The 22,163-nt window shown below is 41.4% G+C and overlaps 1 non-coding gene across 1 annotated transcript; it reads left to right on the top strand.

Moving 5' to 3' along the window:
• Positions 1–9,906: 9,906 nt before the first annotated feature.
• trnai-uau (transfer RNA isoleucine (anticodon UAU)) lies at positions 9,907–10,000 on the top strand. Its single transcript has 2 exons — positions 9,907–9,944; positions 9,965–10,000. It is a non-coding gene; the product is annotated as a tRNA-Ile (tRNA).
• Positions 10,001–22,163: the final 12,163 nt, after the last annotated feature.

The raw sequence follows: 22,163 nt of genomic DNA, 5'->3' as shown, positions 1-22,163 counted from the left end.
AGTCTGGGCAGGTATAGATTACACTTTTCTAAAACGTATTTGAAAAATAAAAACGATTACAATCTAATCCTTCCACGTTTGATCCCAAAATCCCAAGAAATATAAATCTAAACGGGTAGAAAGCTATGCTGAAAGTTTATTAAGATACTTAGAAGACAAAGATACTGTATCAATTTATGTTGCATTAGTCTGATTATGATTAAAAAAACACATATAATTAAACACGCGTTTGCGATTTAAATCAAAACACGATTTAAATCAATATAAATGTTTATATTGTAACGTATACTGTCCAGCCTCCATTTCTCTATAAAAATTTACTCTATTACACACACACACACAATAGAAGCAGGAAGCAGAAGCAGAGACCTTTGTCAGAAGGGAAGAAGGTGACTATTCATTGTTATCAAAAATGACTTAGAATCAATCATGTTGTGATCCACCTTTTGCCCATCAGTCAAGAGAAGGAGGGATTGAATGTGCAGTGTCGGCACAGAGGGGACAGCCAGAGCCGACCGCTACACCGCTCTTCCGTTTCACAATTTTGGGACTGGGGGTGAACCACATCCATAAATTTTGACTGGTCCAGAGGCAAAAGGGCTTTGCATTCTCCAGGAAAACATAGGTATGGTAAATTGGAGATTCTCATAACTTTCTTTGTATGATTGGAAACCGATACATGATAGGATAAACAAAAAGCTTCAAAGAAAGAGGTGCTATTTCTCTCTGGTTTTAGTCTGTGCAGCAATAAAACAATCAGATTAAACAAGAGAGAGTGCGACATTACTTTTCGTCAATGAAAAAATAGTCTTTTCATGTTTATTTAAGTGTCCTTCTTTCGTTTGGATTGCATTAAACAACTCGGGAGTTATTGTTATGATTACTCTATTATCGAATCCTCAACTCGTTCACTTTTTCTTATTTTGGGAACATTTTGACATGTTGCTTTTAGCCGTCGATTCTGTTGAATTCACTCAGTTTGTAATGTAGGGTGTAGGGTAAGTTAAACTTTGATACAGGACAAATGTATTTCCCACAAGCTGTACTGTAGTAGCATTAAAAGTATACAACATGACACTGTATGCATGTGGCACATCTTTGTTCAACTTAAGAAAAAACAGGACATTTGATTGCTGATTGCCTTATGTTAAAGGCCAACAATGACACCATAAAACTGAAAGTTCTTTCACCTCCCCAAGTAGAACTGTCTAATCTACATAAACACAGTGGGGTGTAACACCTAGCCTAGACTTTGTGAGAAGTATGGAGCTGCGTTGCATTAAAATGTCTGCAATGGAATATACATAGTAGGCAAAAGTTAATTTCAAGCTGAAAAGAAAAGACTCAACATGTCTCCTCTATACATCTTCCATTTAGACCATCCAATCATTTATTATTAATATCTTCCATATCCCATTAAAATCAGAAAGTTTCTTAGAAGTGTAAATCCAACTATTTTCTAATCGCTTTATCCAGGACAGCTAACAGTTTCACCAATAGTATTTGGTAACTTTTTACGATTGTCAAACTTCAGAATGCTTCAACTGATGCTTAAAGATATGACATAATGCGTACTGTGTTAAAGAACATCTTTACACTTGTGAAAAGATTTGCATGTGCAGTTTATTCTTATCTGTGTGAAAACAGGAAATATAAATGGAGTTTCAGAAAGCAAACAGAGGTCTGGAACACCATATCTCAGATGTTTAATAAATTGAAGTTTGTGAAAACAGTGACAAATCACCCCCAAACAAAATACAATTTTAGAATACAAGCAGTTTGAAATTATTGTTGTTATTAATAAATCACTTAACTTTGAACATCTTGTGATATTTCGAAATAGCAACAAATCAATACAATTTACTATTTTAGTTTTTCAAAGAAATGTTTTTGTTAAAGGAAAACTCATGCCAGGAGCTGGGTTCAAACAAAGCTAAAGCTGAAAAGGGCAGGCAAAATGTTTAAGTAATCATGGGTGAACGAGACAAATTGATGGAGATGTTTAGAAAGAAAGTGGACTATGGTAATATTTTGAGCTTACAGCCTATCCAATATTATTCTTTATTAATCTTTCATATCACATTAAAATGAATGTTGTTTTTAAATGTAAGAGAATACACAACGCGTGTCCTCTATAACACTTCAGTGTACTTTTTAATCAGTTTAATTTTTAACAATGCTATACAAAGCTTAAAATTATTAAATTGTATGTACCGTTTAGACTGTTAAATTGTGTACTTGACAAAAGATTGTCCCTCAGTATTGACAGGGATTCAAATCCAAACATTTTCTAGCAACAGTGCAAATGCTGCACATGAGACATTAAGCTTTCATAGCTCCGCCTGGCAGTTTTACAAGATATTTCACCCTACTTTGATACATCATGCAGTATCCTACAGTTCTTTGCAGAACAAGCACTGCTATTTACTGCAGCATACCTTGCACATTTTGAATGGTTTGATCTGTAGTTCTACTCAGTTTGGTGTATTCTTGATAAACCAAACTGGTGCCCTCCCTCCAACTCACCATTCCTCCCTTATGGTAGTGTATGCAGAGAAACCCATGTATATAAACCCATAGGGTCAATTGCAATGGACATCCCAAGTTAAAACACAGCCGCGTGCTAAGTTAGTATGGTACATTCTGGAGATCATCTCCCACTCCGAGTTCAATTGCAGCAAAAACATGTGGAACAAAGATGGAGCTCAGCTCAACTTGTGCTTAATCCTGTTCCAAGGGCTCAGCCTTGTTGTACTAATTAGCCTGAACTGCAGGGGACTGTGCATCAGAACACTTCTGATTAGTAGGATAATACGTAGGCCACATTAATATACAATTTCTTTTCTGTTTCTTATTTATATTCAAACTAAATTTCCTGACAAATCAGTTAGTTTTTAATTTAAGAATTGCATTTAGGCTACAATTCACCTGATGAGGCTACACCGTTATTAAATGAGATACCCAATTGTAATTAGTCATGAAACAAATGAGAACCGCAGCTGTGCATTTGAAATTAAACACTACTGTATTATTGCAGCATTAATTTTGTTTAACACTCCAGATGAATAAGTGGACACATCGTTATAGCTAAATCGTTACAAAACACCCGACCAATAACCAGTAAAGTTAAGTTTAATTTTTAACAGAACTGGAAATTAAACTTGTGCAAAAAAACAAAAAAAAAAACAATTGTTCCTCTGACCTTCTAAGCAATTTTTTAAGGCAATACATTTCTTTAGCAGGGTGTGCCTTGTGCTTACTTTTCAGAAGTTTGATTTTCTCTCTCTCCTGTATCAGTAGGAGCGTACATTTCAAATTAAGTTATTTTTTAGTCAGTTCCAATGTCTTCCTTTCAGTTCAGCTCAACTTGTGCTTAATAAACATTTGGAACAAAGTTGGAGCTCAGCTCATTTTGTGCTTAATCCAGTTCCCAGGGCTCAGCATTGTTGTACTATTTAGCCCAAATTGCAGGGGACTGTGCATCAGCACATTTCATCTGATTAGTAGGTTAATTCATAGGCCACGCTAATTACTTTGTCTCTTGTTTAAAATTAGTCAGGAAATTTAGTTTAAATATAGTTTTTAAATGTAAGAATTGCATTGAGGCTACAATCCACCAAATGAGGGATACTCAATTGCAATTAGTCACAAAACAAATGAGAACTGCAGCTGTGGGCTTGAGACAGGACACTACTGTATTAATTTGACATTAATTTATTTTTAACAGAACTTTACTGAAAATTAAACTTATAAAACTACCTGAGCAAATAAATACAACAATTGTTGTTCCTCTGACCTTCTCAGAATCAGTTCCAACATCTTCCTTTCAAAGTGGGGAAGTGCTTGCTGGCGAGTTGTTTTGCTAACTCATGCTTATCCTTTATAACAGTATCTTCTGACACCTCTGCACAATCCAACAACATTACAAGACCAGCACTATAACAGGAGTCATAAAAACACAAGAAGCCACATTGAACGAGCTTTCAGAATTGTAAAACAACGCTTTGCTTTTCTGTCATTTGGTTTGCATACCAGTCCATCAAGAGCTAGCACAACCCTGGCTGTTTCAACACAGTCATTGGATCACAGCCACAGGACAGAAAAGGGACTGTAAACCATCATAAATCACTTTTAAGATGCTGAGTTTTTTTTCCTTTAACATGCTTGGGTGCCACCTATTTCCTCCTCATCCCTGCTTTCCTCTGAATACAGAGACCCATCACTAAAATATTTAACAAATCTATCCAGTTGACTCCTCGATTTTATAGAACACATTAAAGCCTCACGCTACATTTATATAAATAATAGCTTAGGTTCTGTTCTCTTCACTCCCTAGCACCTTAAACTTCACAGCTACTAGTAATGATTAACATTCAACATAATTAGTAAATGTCACTTTTGTAAATACACACATTAATCAACTTCATTATGAATAAATGTGGTATGAGTGTTAAGCAATTTTAATTAAATATTACAATGTTTCCAAGCGACGGATGCATAAATTCAGTACGTGGTAACAATATTATTTCCACTATATTCTGGAGCCTTCTAATGCGATTCTTCGTTACACCAAGTATGGTACTAAGTTGCTCAAGCCATATTAAGAGGTGGTTTAAAATAATTCACTAGTTTAGTCACTCCTAGGGGACAACAACTATTACTTTGTGTTCGTCGCAATTGAGAACAGGTTAAGTATAGTGCTGTGGACTAAGCACAGCAGCAACGTTCGTTACAATTGGATTTAAGGTGGAGCACAACTTCAGACCACAGCTGTGTACTAAACACGGGTTGAATGCCCGTTAGTACTTCACTTTCAGTTTGTTGCAATTAACCCCTAGACTTTGCCCTACTAAGGTCGAAATCAAGCTCAGGCAGAGACAACCCATTAATGGCTTTCATAACTTCCATTAGTCTCCACCTCTGTCTTCCCTAATTCATTCTTGATCTTTCTAAACTAGGCATTTAACTGAAATTCAGCCAAACGATACTGTTTAGTCTGAGAAAAAAATATAATAAGCGCTATTCCTGACAGCCTGAAAAGAAACACAGATTCCTATAGCCTCAACTGAGCAAAAGAGTCAGTTCCAACACCTTCTGAAGTATTATTAAAAAAATACTACCCTTTTAAAATCTCCAGCACTGGCTGGAGAGGCTGTGTGTGTCCGGGCTATATAGGAGAGGACTCAACGGGCAGCAGATGTGATTCATTGCTCTGCGCTGCCCGTGCGGAATGCGCGTCTCCTCCCTCCACGCCACCGCCTCGCTAAACCGCCTTCATACTCCCCAGCGGCAATAACATCTCCATTTATTACATTTATTCTTCCCTCTTACCCCAGAAAACTCCTGGGACGTTTCTGTGAACCGGTAAAGCTCTCTCTGTTGGTGGTCACAAGTAGAAACAATGCACGAGCTGAAAGCAGGAAGTCAAGCACTCCTCCCTCACTGTACGAGCATATTTGGGTCCTGACTTCCGAAAACTCCTAAAAGTGAATTTCCAGAAAGCCATATTAAAGTCTCCCATCCGTTCGTTTCAAATACATAAATAAGATGAGTTTGGGTACATTTCTGATGTATTTTAATAGTTTGGCACTGTGCCTTGTTAAATATGTTACAAGTAAAGTTTATCAACTTCACTTTCATGCGAGGTTTTGCGTGGATACAAAAACATTATATGATATCTGTAACACACGTGAAAAGTGAATCTGAATTAATCAGAATGCCTCGCTGCACCAGAATTGTTATTTACGTATTTTAAAAATACATCTGGTGCATCTGAAGACAGAATAAAACCCAGAACTGTAAAAGGACGACAGACCATTAAACTGTCTGGTGATATTGCTGCACGGGGCGCAAGATCACAATAAAACACGTTATTGTAAAAAATGTTTACATTCGTGAATGAGTATTTTTTTAATTATACCAAATGTCCGTTAAATAATGAATTACGTTTATCAGACCATAAACACTATTATATGAAAAAAAAACATTTACTATATATGCATTTAACTTGCTTTTTTAAAAAAAAACATGACAATACGGTAGATGAAAATTGTTGTTCAGCGCTCTTGTATTAAATATACTCTACCAGCCTTTTAAGTCATGTGTCAGAAATAAAGTGTAAAAAATTCGCTAAATCAAACAAAACACCAGCCCTACGAAAAAGAAAAAAATGTGTTTATCCTGCAATTTTATCTTGCTGAAACGTTTTTTTTTTCTGTGGCACTAACGGGCTAACGGTTAGGATTCCTGGTTTCTTGATTACATAGAAATGTGTCTCTCTTGACTTACGGTGTCCAAATGATCAGTTCAGTGTAGAAAAGAGCACCGTAAAACCCCGTCAGGCGTGCAAAACGTAAAAATGAAAGAGATCGCTTTGTTTCTGCCCGCTTTCTCACTGAAGTCCTTTGGTGTGTTAATAGAAGGTTATAACCGCTACACTGCGCGATGTGGGGAGGGGTGACTTGCAAGCAGAGTTGACCTTTGAGAAAGGACTCGTCTCGGGAATATATTTCCACATTTTGAAGAGATTTTCTCCATTTCTGTAGCCTGATTTCCACTATTGCTAAAGAGCTGTAGAATCTGGAATAACCTATCCAGCTCTGGGAACAGTGTGTAGATGACAGGTTTGTGACTTTCTCATGAGCACGGTATATGAATCCATCAGATTAAAGACACTGTGAGCATTTGAATAAAATTAAGGATAGTCTGTCCCAGCTCGCCACGATGGTATAGTGGTCAGTACTTTGTGTTGTGACCGCAATACCCGCGCTTTGAATCCGGGTGACAGCAGCCCAAGACAAGAGAGTTTCCTTCGTCTATGTTATTTCACTGAAGGGGGGCATGCGTGTACAGCGAACGATCATCGAGTTGATGTGTTGCCCCATATAAGCAATGTGAACCAACACTGCTTTACAAAGGAGCACGGTCTGATTTTATAGTTGATAATCTGGAGACCAGACCGATCTCTTCTATGACGAGAAGAAAAGGTCAGGAGCCGCAGTATTTAATATAAATAGATTTCATTTTTTCTGTGGCGCAACTAGTACCAAACACTTAATCTCGGGGTTGTGAATTCGAGCTCCACACTGGTAAGAAATCATATAGGTTATGATAAATTTACTTTTTTAAATAAAAAGTAATATTATTAAACTTTCCCGATACCAGTTTGCAGGTGACATGTTCTTTATAAAAATAATCTTTGGTATGGGATCAATAACCGCGCCAGAACAAATATCGGAAAGAAATCGCCTGTCACTAAGGAATTTAAGTAAAGTAGAGACATAATCAGAAAACCTACATATAGGAAATGTTAGTTACTTTGTATGTGCCTTAGTGTTTTCTTTTATATACCGAAAAAAAGTTCAAGGCGTTCTAGTCGCTGTACTCCTCGTAGATAATCTCAAGGAAATCACAATACAGTACAGGACACGCAGTGAGGAGCTCACGCAACGAATAGTCTTGAACATGCCAAGCGTAAAGGCACACTGCACATCTGCGAAACATCACATCCTAGTTTAGTTACAGTGAGATTATAGACTGGAAGCTAGGAAGTCTCAGATCACTTTTTTATTTAAGGTTCAAGCAAACCCAAATACCTTTGCAAGAGACATTTCAGAATCCCAGTCAAATCCAGTACAATTGCTGGATCCCTCGAATTCGACTATATCACAGATCTGCAGTCCACGATTAGAATACTTTAGGTGCCTTGTGTAAGACATACCGTCCAGAGCATTTCTAAGACAGGAAATACATTTTCATTACGAAATGAGATATACTTTCATTACGAAATGAGATGTACGTAGAGTGAAATGGTCTGGTACGAGTCCTAAGTTTGAATAATTCAAAATAGACGAAAAGGGGTAATTACAGACTCTTTCGAAATGTAAGAACATTAAAGCTGTGCGGACCTTATCTTGATTTACCTAGTTTAATCGTTTTCAGAAAGTGTAATTGCATTATTTTATGTACCCCTGACGATTCTACTGATGTTATAAGTGCTCTTGTTTATATTGAATCTATTTTGTTGTTCAAATAAAAAGTAAAAAAAAAACTTTCCGGATGCGGCTGCTGTAAAAATAAAATGACATCAAAGGCGTTGTAGGTAGAGTTCTGAAGCCTGCTCCACAGAAGAACTAGCTGAGATGAAAAGTTCAATATTCTACTGACAGGGCTACTCCCGTCAACTCAGTTTCTTTCTGAAACAACGTTTTTCAAGAAAAACTTACACTTTGCAAAATTTGAAATAAAATACTTGCTTAAAAGTGCAGATTATTTTTTTTCCCCAAAAACTGTAAATGGAGAAAACCACCCGTTGGAGTCTCTGTCGTAGCATTGCTCAGTGCGGTCAGGTCGGGACTAAAATGATAGTAAGGTGCTGGTTCAAGCACATCTAGGCACGCCTTTCTCACTGTTCCATCGTGAACATCATCTAGAGAAAAAGTGGCATGTAATGTTTAATACATTATTGACCTTATTAATAATTTGAGGGAATACAAATGCTTTGCATGTATCGAATTACAGCACGTAACAAATGACTACCTGAGTCGATATCACCGGGCAATTTCCAATAACGACCAACATCAGAAACTTCAAGAAAAATAAGATTCCATATCTTGGAATGTAGGGCGGGAGAATTAATTTATACTCCTGTTTCTCTCGAGCTAAACTTTTTTTTTAATATGACGCAGATTTGCTCAAGATACTTGTAATCGCCTTAAAGAGAGTTTTCGTGAAAACGTACATCGGCTAGCTCTCCACTGTTAATTGACAGAACTTTGAAGAAACATACAAATTACACATCTTAATGAACATGAAGGGAAATCTATGGAAGCCCGTTTCCGCCAGGGAGTAAAAAAAACGCGCTATGGTATCTCATTGTATGTCCTTTTTTACTTAAAAAAGGTCTTCTTTAGCTCAGCTGGCAAGACCTGGGTTCGAGCCAGTGCAGCGAGGCACGAACTAGGGTGGGAGCTGCGAGGGCACAAGCCTAGAACCCGAATCCGTTACAATAACAAAAGGACAGACATTGAAATATGGGCTATTGAACCCGCGCTCTTCGGTTTACGAGACCGACGCCTTACCACTTGGCCACCGCGCCCCCGGTTCAGTTCTCTTTCCCATCAAGGCTTATACATTTTGAAAACAAAAAAAAAATCTTTGTGCACAAATTGCAATGGCAGGAGAAGTAAAACAAATATGATTATGATGTACAGTAATTGTTCACTTAGTGAAATACTCACTTTTTTGGCCCACTGAATAAAGTTCTTCTGTGGAGCTGGCTTCAGACTCTGCTTATAGCGCCTGTCAAATAAAATAGATATTTTATTCTTACAGGAAGACGCATTCCGAAATGTATCTGCAGTTTTAGAAAAGTTTTGAATGGCATATTTTATACAACGCACAAACCGTATTCTAATTGCAGACTGCAGATCTGTGCAGCAATCGTACTACATTTCACTGTGATTCTGAAATACGTCTAGCAAACATATTCAGGTTTCCTTGAACCTTTAATAAAAAACGACTTCGCTTTCAATCTCTGATGTCACTGTAAACATCGGACGTGATGTTCTGCAGATGTGCAGTGTGTGCCTTCTTGTCTTATTCAAGTTAACTGGATTTTTGAAACGAAAATACAAACTGGACAGTTTCAGACACATGAAGACTCATAAATGTCACTACAAATGACAAATTTGTAGTGTAAATCCGCCGGGCTGATTTACGTGTCTGACCATCTCTCTCCTCCCTCTTTTGCAGTGAGCACTATTTTTTCATTTTCTTCCCTTGTAGTTTCCTCGCTCTTTTACTGTCCCTTTCTCCCACGGAGAGACGGAAAACATGCCGAAATCGTTTTCACCCTGTTTGTGCAACGTCAGTGTGTGAAGGGACACTGACGTTGTAATTGACGCGGCTCCAGTGGCGCAATCGGTCAGCGCGCGGTACTTATACAGCAGTGCACAGCAGAGTCATGCCGAGATTGTGAGTTCGAGCCTCAGCTGGAGCAGTATAGCCTGTCCTTAGCTACTGAAAGTAACTGTCCACTTTAGATACTGCTACTTATAGGTCGTCCTTAACACCTTATCTAACGGGATTGTAGCCTGTTAGGTATTTGCTGGAGATCCGGTCTAAATTAACATCAAAGGAACAGGTAAAGGTTTATTCCACGTCACACCCGAAGAAGGGTGTGTTACCTTCTCTTTTCAGCATGGAATAAACCTATACTTTTTCCTTTGCAGCTGACGCACGTCACTACTTAAATTCCCATCAGCTGTGGACCCCCAGCTGATCTGTACACAGATAGATAGAGGAGAGGTCTACTGGGACTAAGGATGCCAAAGTATGGGGTACCAAAGACTTGAAAAAGCTCTCACATTAGATTCTGTGTTTTTGTTGTTTCCCAGATTTGTTTTTAATGTTCTTTTTGTTTTCCCTTAAGTATTTTTTTATTGTATTTTCTGTAGTCGTTAGACTACTACAGTGATTTACTGAGGTTCCCGGAAGGCTTTTTGCATTGTGGTTGTTGTGTTTTTGGGTTACAAGTATTTTTTTTTCTATTGATAGGACCCCACGCATTACTGTGGGACTAGTTAACTTAAGTTCTTACATTGTACCTGAAATTACCACATGAACTACTACTCTGTTTTTCCTTTTTTTTAAATAAAGGCACAAATGATGTTTTTTTTTTTCTTGTGGCTGATTGGCAATGACCCTACAACGGCAATGACCCTACAACCTGGCTGCTGAAATTTGTCAGCAGCTCTGTACTAAACCTGTTCTCAATTGCAACAAACCTAAAATAACATCTGCTGCCCATTAGATCTTACTGATGTAGGAGACTAACTTAAACCACCTCTTCACAGGATTTAAGTAGCTCAGTAGTGGAACAGTCGATCGCTTTTGAACTGTTCTGAATGTAGTGGAAATAATATGGTCACAAAGTAACGAACATACAGTATTCACCACTCGCTTGAAATATTTAGCTAAAATTGTTTTCTAGACACCACAACTATTCACAATGAATTTGATCAAAACATGTCTTTATTAATAAAAGTGTAATTTATTAATAATTAAGATTAATGTAAACCTTTATTAGTAGTTGTATTACTGGTTAATCTGATGAGAATTCAGAACACGAGTCTCTCGCTCAGTAAACGCTTTATCGTTTACTGAGCTTTCGATGAACGTCTAAGTGAAAGACAAATTCACTATTTTCACTTTTTGTTTAAAGAACACTTTTATCACATGTTCTGCACTCCTGATGGTGTTTAACGGTGCTCTTTTCTACACACCTGATTTGAGGATCCCCAGCTAAAATATTTTTTACTTAACAGGCTAGATTTAAGCGTCTTTACAGAGAGCTGATTTGGAAGCCTCACATATGCAAATGGTGACACTTTATTTTTGCTCCACATAAGAAACTCATAAATCTGAATGCTTTCCTCTTCACCTGCAGCACTAGCATTTATCTAGAGTTTGTGGCATCTTTTCAACACAATATATTTCACCATGGACTGAAAGATCAAATGGTTTTGGAAAAAGATAAGGAGATCTCCTGGCCTGTTAGGGATCAAACCCACAACTGTGGAGTTATTAGAACAACAATTGATCCAACTGAGCTACCTGACCACATACACGTGAGGCTCTCTGTGCAGCATAAAATTTAATTTAGAGAATTATTTTTCCCTCTGAATTTAAACCCTCACAATTATGTTTACTGGCTTTCTGGAAGTGGTGGATATGATGAAGAAGAGATCAGCCTCTGTGATGCAATATCAAGTGACACTTACCTTCTGTTATACTGTTCCCTGCTGCATTTTAACCTACTGGGGAAATACTGGTATCCATGCATGTAAGGTTTCCTCCTTGTCAAATTATTTTCAAGCAAATTTTTGTTGTTGAAAATAAACCTTGTGTATTTCCATGCTGTGTCCCTCTTCTCTTAGTGTCACCCAAATTGATACATTGTGCTCTGGCGATTCTTCAGATCATACCATTTTGTAGAATACTGTATCAGTATTGTAGAACTCATATCATTAAAGAAAATAAGGCTTTTTTTGTATATTTTATTATAATTGTATTTAGATGTGAAAATATGTTATTTTAATATCTACATGTAAATTTGAAAAATATTTTCCCCCCTAAAAGCAGGCAGCCTAACATTTTCAGCTGACAAAAAATTATATGAATTTTTAAAGATCCAGACTGAAAGTTTATAAAATATTGTTTTACACTATATGCTGCTGTTTTGGAAGTATACTTATTTTACAGGTGTAACTGTGGTTAACATTGCTGCCACGCAGTGCTGGAGCTGTGTTTATTTCCTGACCTGTTGTTCTATCTGTGTGGAGTTTGTATGTTCTCCCCATGTTTGTTTGGAGTTTCCGCCAGGTGCTGCAGTTTCCTCCCACAGTCCAAAAACATTGTGATATCATTTTAGGAAGTGAATTTCATGATCATAAGTTTTCTAATGTCATTTTGTCACACCTGTCAAAGTGTGAATTGTTTGAACTTTCATCTTTCCTGTCATTTGAACCCAGACGCCTGTAACAATCTGTAGCTATAACATTTCTGCAGTTCTAAGTGAGGTAGCGATGCTGTATATTTCAATGAGTGGATTTGTCCACAGTGGCTTTTCTCCTTTGTGTGGTCCAATGTATACATATTGATAACAAACATTTAAGTTTCCCTTTCCATTGGGGTTGATATTTTCATTGTGAGTTGCCAAGAGCTCCTTCATTTTTAATTGATAGTTTTAATATAATAAATTAGACATTATAAGCACATAAAATGGTTCTAAAAAGTTTCTTGCAAAAAAATTGTTCCCATCAAAAGTGTTACATTCAGAATTTACACCAATGAATGGTTTCATTTCTTATTTCTGAAACATCAAATTGTAGAAAGAAGAAAGAAATCGGATGTTCAAGCCTCCCACACACTGGGTACACACACTGGTCTTTACCGCTGGGGTCAATTCTTGACTTCTTATTCTTAATATACCCTCAGTATATGCACTGTGACTGTAATAAGATCCTGTACAGGTGAGTCTGTACAGTGTGTCAAATAAGAGTCTGTAGAGTTGACTCTACACAAGGACAGAGGTTCTGTTCACTTCTTACCTGTTTCTGAATCTCAGGAGCTCTGACGTTCCTCGAAGGAGAGGGCTCTTCTGGGGGTTGATGGGGGCGGCATGGATCAGTTGGCAGGGAGTTTAATGAGCTCAGCGGGATCACAGGTGATTGAGGAGGGAGGGCGCAGGGGCGCCGAGGTCCAAAAGAGGAAGGGGTGGAAAGCTGGTTCTCGTCCACCTGTAAAATGCATCTCCTGGGCTGTAGAGGCTGAAGACACACAGCAGACCTTGGTAATGGAGACACCCTTCACTTCCATTTCTGTATGCACTCTAGGTCCACATGTACTGAGTCTCTAATACTGTATTAGTCTGGATACCAGGTGCGTCTGCACAGTGTGTCCAATAATAATCTGTACAGATGATACTATACAGTGTGTCCAAAAAGACTGTACAGGTGTGAGTCTATACGGTGTGTCTAATAAGAGCCTGTACAGGTCTGTTTATATAGTGAGTCCTGATAAGAGTCTGTACAGATGAGACTGTACAGTGTGTCCAATAAGAGCCTGTACAGGTGTGAGTCTATATGGTGTGTCTAATAAAAGTCTGTACAGTTGACTCTACACAAGGACAGACGTTCTGTTTTCTTCCCACCTGTCTCTGAGTCTCAGGAACGACGTTCCTCAAAGGAGGGGGCTCCTCCGGGGGTTGATGGGGCCGGCATGGCACAGTCACCAGGGGTTTCTCTGAGCTCAGCAGGGTCACAGATGATTGAGGAAGGAGGGCCCAGGAGTGCCGAGGTCCAGGAGAGGGAGGGATGAACAACTTGTTTTCTTCAACAGCCTCGCCCACCTAGATCATGCGTCTCCTGGGCTGTGGAGACTGAAGACACACAGAAGACCTTTCTGTTTCTGCTGAGGCCTGCAACAGGTCAGACTGTCTAAGACTATTACAAAGAGAAAAAATAAACCTGCTATTCACAGACCTCGGCCACAGCCTCTCCCAGGTACTTCTGCAGGATGAGGTCGAGCTCAGCTGCAGCCTGGCCGAAGCACTTGTCCACCTCTGAGAAGTCACACCTGACCTTCATGTTTTTGAAGTAGGACTTCAGTGTCTCCTTCGCCTCCTCGTAGTCGTCCTGCTTCATGATTCCTGTGCTCTGGAAGGGAAAATCCTGGGAATAAGGGGAGGGAGAATCAGGCAAGATGTCCTGACCATGTCTGCTGCTGTCAAACCAAACCTCCATTATCAGACCTCCCGTCGTGTTGTCTGTTGTCTTCATTGTTTTAATTTTGGAATTTGGTCAAATTTCTTATCATATTTATCATGAAACTCCACTAACTCAGTACCAACTCCTGTACCAGATAGGGAGAACAAGGACAGTGAATCATCAGCATACCTCAATAATGCTCCACAGCGCCAGGCAGGAGACAAGGGGTGGAACTGTGGTGTCTCTTACCAATTACCAATAGAGAACCAAAAGAGAGGGGGGTCACCCCACTGTTAATAGAGCCAATATAGAGAGGGGGAGTCACCCCGCTGTTGCCATCGATGACCAAGAGTCTCACCACCCACTCTATGATGCCCCCTAGTGGTGATCTGTAAGCGATATGTCTTTCACCCACCCAGTTGAAATAACAATAATTGAGAGGGGTGACGCAGGTATCTTGGAAAGCTGAGGGGGACAGGAGTGTCAGCCCAGCTCCTGTGTACCGCAGTGCGAGCAAGGGGGGGGGGTTTCAGGGACTCTCCAATCCCGCCGATCCAAACTTGGCCAGGACCTCATCGTACAGCTCCAGGCAGTCCAGCTGGACAGAGGACATCATGTTCTGAGCCCAGGTCCGCACCTGGCTCTCCTCCACCTGGAACAGCCCCTCCAGCTCGACCCGCACGCCTTCCCTGGGGCTGCTGGGCTGGGGTGAGGGGGCGTGCCAGGGGGTAGGAGAGGGGGTATGCGAGAGGGTGTGTGAGGGGGTGTGCAAGGGGGCACATGAGGGCATATGGGGGTTTCCAAGGAGGAGGTCCATGCCCTGTCACTCTGAAGATCCCTCTCCGGGCCTTTCAGGCTGTCCTATGGCTTGATCTCGGTCTCCTGACTGGTGATTGGTTGGCTGACCTGAGGGGACAGGGGCACAGAGAGGGCATGAGGAGGACAGAGAGAGGGTATGAGTGCACAGACAGAAAACTGAGAGGGTCATCTCTAGGAGGACAAGGCCCTGCCCCTGGTCTCTCAGCAATCACAGTCACCATCATTACAGCTAAGAGCAAACATTTCAACAGATGTCACAGACACATTAGGCTCATAGACTCACAGCTCTAGGCATCCTGAGGTGAGACACAGGGGGAGTCTGCTCCTTCTTCCTCCAACAGTCTGCAATTGTCTCCTGAAGGATCTGCAGGAGGAGAGGTACTGTCCCATCAGATGGTAGCAGCAGACGTGACCCAACCCCACCTCCCCTTTCACACACACCCACACACAGGCATGACTGTGTCACCTTCATCACCACATCCACCATCACAACCCCCACTATCTTCATCATCATCACCTGCACAATCACAAGTTCCACTATCTTCATCACCATTCTAAAAAATGATCAACTCCACTAACTTCATCACCATATCCTTCTTCATCATGACCATCATTATGTCCACCATCATCATCAGCAGCTTTTTCATAAAGACAATCACCATCAAGACCACCTTCATTATCTCCACTATCTGCATCACCATCATCATCCTGAGCAGAACACACTTTTAGTCTTACTCTGTAGTAGAGTAAACAGTCTTTGCTCAGAGCCTCAGTATCGGTTGCCCCTCTCTGGCCTTTCAGGGTCACGCCCGTCTCTGTCGAGACCTGTCAGTAAGTTGACTGCTTAAGTCTCAACAGCAACAGCCGACCAAGTTTATGTGTGTAGGGACAGGCTTATTCTTAGTCAAACAGTATTAAACACAGTAGTAAAACAGCATTTAAAACTGAGCAGGACAGCAGGAGGCACTTCTTTACATAGAAGGTGTGGGGGTGTGGAACAAGCTGTCTAGTTATGTTGTTGAAGCCGATATCCTGGCTTATCTCATGAGACCCTACAGTCAGGACAGGAGGCACTACTGTACTTATGTACTTAGAGGGTGGTCTGGATTTGGAAAAAGCTACCCAACCATGTTGTTGAAGCGAATACTCACGTTCCTCTGGGATCTGCCACAGGCAACACTGTGCCGCCTCTCTCCCTGATTGGTCATTCCTCTCTCGCCTTGAGGGAGTTTCTCCCGGCGGTGCTGGGGAGGAGGAAAGAGTTACCCAGCCAGTCACACAAACACACCTTCATCATCATCATCATCATGGCCCAAGATGACCCTACATGACAGTCGTCCTCGATCCAGAAGCAGTGTCCAGCTTCATGATCCCAAACATCCCTGCTGAGATCTGTTGAAGGGCCAGTTATATTAGACCAGGAGTCTCAAGCCCGATTCCAGTCACTGGAATGTGCATCACAAGGTTTTCTTTTAAACTGGGGCTAGCCAATTAAACAATTAAGCTAATTATTTTCTTAGTAAGATGTGGAAATAATGTGTTCAATAATATATTTTAATGTCTCTCATTGTTGAAGACTCAAAACATTCAAGGCACAGTTAAATATTGTAGGCCTGAAAAACGGAATTAGAATCATTTTTCATTTAATTAAAAAACTGGATATACTTTGTAACCGAGATCTGGACAGAAAATCAGGAGACTAACCCTCTACGAATGGAGTTTGAGACCCCCTGTCTCTCACACCTTCTCACTCCTAAAAATAATAATACAGACTCAATGTTTTTGGGGTCTTGGGTCTGGCTCCACAACCTGTGTTACCTCCTTCCTGATCTGGGGACATCAGACACAATTCTGTTACAGACACGGGCTGGACCAGACTCAGAAGAACACACACCCACAGACACAGACTCCCACACACTAACACACATGCAGATGCACACACTGTCAGGTAGAGTCTTTCTCTTCCTCAGGAGAGGACGGCAGAGCCCTGCTACTGCGATGAGCTTTAATTTCAGGAGGAGGAAGAAGAGGAAGAATCACAATATGAAGAAGACCAGCAGTGGACTCACAGCTCTCTGGGTCTGGGACCTGACTCTCGAACCCGTCTCCAGTCTCTGGACATCTTCTCTGCTCACCTCTGTTGACATCTGTGGACAGGACAGTTCTGTTAGACAAATGAGTTCGACCAGACTTCACTCTCACAGTCAATCAATCAATTTTTTCTGAGATTTTGACTTTTAATCCAGAGCATCCAGGCACTTTATAAAATATGCCTAGAATATAGAGTATAGATGTGTAATACTGTAGTTTCTGAACTAACTGCTTGGATAATTCACTGTTACTATTACTGCTATTACTACGACCATGACTACATATTCTAATACTAATTCTGATACTAATACTCTTGCTACTACTAGTGCTGTCATTACTAGTAATAATGAAAAAATTGGTCTGGACTCTAAAAAGTGGTTCCATTCGCAAGCGACTCTGGACCTCAACACCTGTTGATGGGTCACTTCTGTCAGACACACCAGTGGAGCCCAAGCCCACCTACACACACATTCAAACACTGACTGATATACACCCACACATTTACACACATTATCACACAGACAGACACACACCCACACGCATTCACACAGAGACATTACACACACTCACAGGCACCACACACATTTATACACACAGACACTCACACACATATCACACACATTCACAGACACACATAGACACTACAAATACTCACAGACACACACCCACACACTCATAACTACAAATACATTATAACTAACACTAACACAAATGTCACTAACATTCCAACAGTAACACTATCGCTAAGACTTACACTATCATCATAACTACTAAACTACTAAACCTGACACAAACTACTACTACACTACTAATACTAATAATAACAGTAATGCTATCACTAAAACTAACATGACTACTAATGTAAATACTCTAACAGTAACTATAATAATCACTAATATTAACATGAATACTAGTGTAACGCTTACGGCCGACAGGTACTGTGTAAGAGCCAGCTTACCAGAGCGGTGATGTCGCCGCCCTTCCCTGTGATAGCAGGACTACAGCTACTGGGCTGTGGAGAGATCTCTCTGGCTCGGTCCCTGCTGAGTGATGTGGGAGTCCCAGGTTTGAGCCCCCAACGGTGCAGGGCTGACCTAATGCGGCAAGGGCGCCCGCCTGAGCCCCCGTAAGTGTTACACTCTCCTCTGCTTAATTCGCCATCCCCAGCGAAGGGCTATCCCACCCCACTTCTGAAACCAATGTAACGCAATGGGGGCTCAGGTGGGCGCCCTTGCTGCATTAGGTCGGCCCTGCACCGTTGGGGGCTTGAACTTGGGACTCCTGTGTCACTCAGCAGGGACCCAACCTGGTGAGCTAAAGAGAGATCTCTCCACAACCCAGGGGCTGTGGTCCTGCTATTACTGGGAAGGGTGGTGAGGTCACCTGCTCTGGTAAGCCGGCTCTTACACAGTACCTGTCGGCTGTAAGCGTTACACTAGCATTAAAACTATCAGTAGTGCTATAATCGTTAATACTGACATGAACACTAGTATTAATATTAAAACTACCGATTGTACTCTCACTTATATTAATATGAATACACTCGCATTAGTATTAGTCCGTGACGTCACACCGCTCTTTGTGACGAAGGCAAGACACCTAGCCGGGCACAGTGATTTGGCGCCTGTCGCCGTGGTTACCATACTTATGATTTGTAAACAGTGGAAAAATGCATTTAAACTGCTACATACACAAATTTATCAACTTGGAATATAATTTTCAAGCTCTTGGATACTATTCCTAAACAATCATTTGAATAATCATTCTTTAATTTCGGATTGAACATTATTAACACTAAACGCACTATAGTATTTGATCGATACAGGCTGTATTGACTGTTTTCTAGATATTTAAAGAACTTAAAGAAAGAAAATAATCAGTACTCACCAATCGATGAAGTAAATCGATTATTCTACGGTTCTTCAGTTGAATTAATTGGTTGTCGATATATAAGTGATCAATATCTGTCCTCCATGCTCTCAGTGCTCCTCCCGCGGTCTCGCTCACTGATCCCGGCGCTCTGGCTGGAGTCTGTGACGTCACAGCGCTGGAGGAGACTCCTGTCCGGAGCCCGGGGGGCTTTTCTTACAGATGTAACATCTCCCAAAAAAAAAAACACAACGGGCTGTGAAGAGAAGCGATTCATAACAGTTGGAGAAGGAGAGTGACGAACTGAGGAATGAAATTCATTAAACAGAAAAAAATAGTTTACTTCACAGACTAATACGTTGTATAGCGTACTCCCGTAGAGCAGAAGAGAAAGGGCACAAGTCCCTGTACTGAGCGCTTTTAAGCGTTTTACACGGATCTCCACAGAATAGAAGAAAGGAGAATCAGACTATTTATCCTGGAAGTTCAAGGGCATCTCCTGGTTTTATTTCCACTCAAGCTGTCAGTTTGATTATTTATTTAACTGTTTAACTGTTATCAGACTCTCTTTAACTGTCTCACTGCTCAGAGGTACAGACTGGTCAACTAGTCACTATTGTAGACAAGACCATCAGTCTGCTGCTGCTGAGAATCATATTACACTTATGAGAGTGGCAATACTGCTGTTCATTAAATCAGTAAAAATAATAATCAGTAAAGAGATAATCACATATTGCTCAATTGTCAGTCAAACACTTCTGACAGAGGGTTGGAGGAGTGACTTACAGTAAAGACAATGAATCAGGACAGTAATACTGAAGGGCTGGATATCTTGGAAAGGATTAATAGAAGCTTCTTGCTTCTGACCTGGAACAGAGCCCACAGCTGCCAGATCAGTGACCCCTGAGCCCTGTTCACAGAGAAGAGAACCCGGAGCTCTTCTCTGTCTCTAAAAGGGCTCTGAGGAAGGAGAAAAGGGGGAGATGTGACCTGAGTCCAGGCTGATCTGCCTGCTATTATTCATGTAGCAGCACTGATTGTCTGAATGTCCTCTGGTTCTGGATTGTCAGGAGAGAGAACAGTATGAAGATGAGCTTCTGTCTGTTCAGGAGGGAGGAGTTTGGGTAAAGTACTGAGGGACCCAGAGCTCTGTGTGTGAGTCTGAGCTGTGAATCTGACTGAGAGGAGAAAAATATTTTTGTTTTATTCTGCCTCTGAGAAGTCTTTTCCTTTGCCAGGCAATGTTCCATCCCCTTCAGATACTCTGCACAGACTGTCAGAGTAAGCAGAGAGGAGAGAGAGAGATGGACAGATAAGAGCACACACAGCGAGAGAGACAGAAAGGGGGAGAGAGGAGAAGGAGCAGGAAGACAGTGCAGGTGTTCAACCACACTGTGACCACAGGAGACAGGAGGCTTTTCTCAGCTGCTGAAGAGCTCAGTGCTCATGGCCACTCAGGCTCAGTGTGTCTGGCAGCAGTCAGGTCTGAGAGCTTCTCCTCATACTGACACTGGAGCTCTGAGAGTCAGCCTCCATTCTGACTGGAAAAGCACCTCCTGTTCAGCCCTGAGAAACACACTGAGAGAGCTGTGTAGGGAAAGGACCTGTCACCCTGTAGAGCTCTGAACACTGGACTCTCCTGTGTCTCCCTGTGCAGCACTGGAGCTCTGAATATTGGGCTCCCTGTGTGTCTCCCTGTACAGCTCAGCTCTCAGCTGCCTCATCACACTGACACCCACAGCCTCACAGTACAGCCTGGCTTCCTGTGCTGGAAGAGCTCGGAGGAGCACAAACCACAGACTCACTGCAGAGCCTGACCTGTAGCTCCAGTGAAGCTCTGCCTTAAATCACCGCTGTATTAACAAGGACTGAACTTTTTTTTCATAATTTTGTTGCTTTTTCAAATTTGAAACTGACTCCTGCTCTGTGGCTCCTGCTGCTGCAGCTATTATGGTGAAGCTGTAACACAAGACCTCTGCTATATTGAACAGGAGAGTTTAAATACAGCATAACTGCTAATACTACTACTGCTACCACAACTGCTGCTGCCACTGATACTACTGCTACTACTAATATTTTACTGCTGCTCCTACTGCTGCTCCTACTACCTACAGTATAATAATAAGGAAGAGGATGTGAGCTGTGCCCTCTAACTGTTCAGACTGGGGGTGTATCAGTGTATCAGTATCAATTCAGCTCCACTGTGCTGTTAGAAAGTCTCAATCACACGGTCAGCACCACACAGAGAGACACTGAGGCAACAGCTGGAGGGCTTGGAACATCTGTGTGGAGTGGAGCTGCGCAGGGACAGACTCAGGGTCTGAGGGACTAAACTGGAAGAGCTGCTGTCCAACAGGCTCAGTACATAGGGGACAATCACTGCTGAGCTTTTCTTTCTTTTTCATTTAAATTATTGATCACAGTCACAGGACAGCCAGTTCCTATTCAGTCCACCTTGTCTCCGTATTCCTGTGCTGACCTGAATGACCTCACTGCCACCTTAAGCACAGGCTCTCCTCACACTGCCCTTGACCAGGACCAGAAGACATTACTGTCTGGAGACACAACAACTCTGTGACTCACTGCAGGACACCAGTCATTGGACACTGCCTGACACCGACAGCAAGACAGGACCATATTCAGGACACCAGTCACTAGACACTACCTTACTCAGACAGAAAGACAGGACCACGTTCTAGACACTTCCTGATACAGACAGCAAGAATTACAGGACCATATATACATAATTGATTATCTTGATACTGATTTAAAAATATAATACTTGTCTACAATTTTTTTAGTTAAATATCTGATCTCTTCCTGCCCCTGCAGCACCTGCAGCCCTGCTGTCTGTATCTGTATCTGTGTTTCCTCCAGTGAGACACAGAGCTGCTCCTGTCTCTCCTCTCCTCCGCACTGCTGGGAGTGTCTTCAGGAGAGGAAACAGTGATGTGTCTCTGATATATATGGAGAAGACTGAAAGGGCCCTGTGTGATTGGCCGTCCCGCCTGTGTGAGGGGTTCCTGCTGTCAGTCTGAAAAGGCAGTGCTGTGTGTGATTGGCGGGGTGGGGGGCTGTGTTGTTACTGGGGGTCCGGGATGCGGAGCAGCAGCT

This window comes from Atractosteus spatula, chromosome 10 (assembly GCF_055471065.1).
Source record: "Atractosteus spatula isolate fAtrSpa1 chromosome 10, fAtrSpa1.hap1, whole genome shotgun sequence".
In the NCBI taxonomy this organism is placed as follows: domain Eukaryota; kingdom Metazoa; phylum Chordata; class Actinopteri; order Semionotiformes; family Lepisosteidae; genus Atractosteus; species Atractosteus spatula.
Note: the sequence above shows the minus strand (reverse complement) of the source record. Positions and strands in the feature narration are given on the sequence as shown.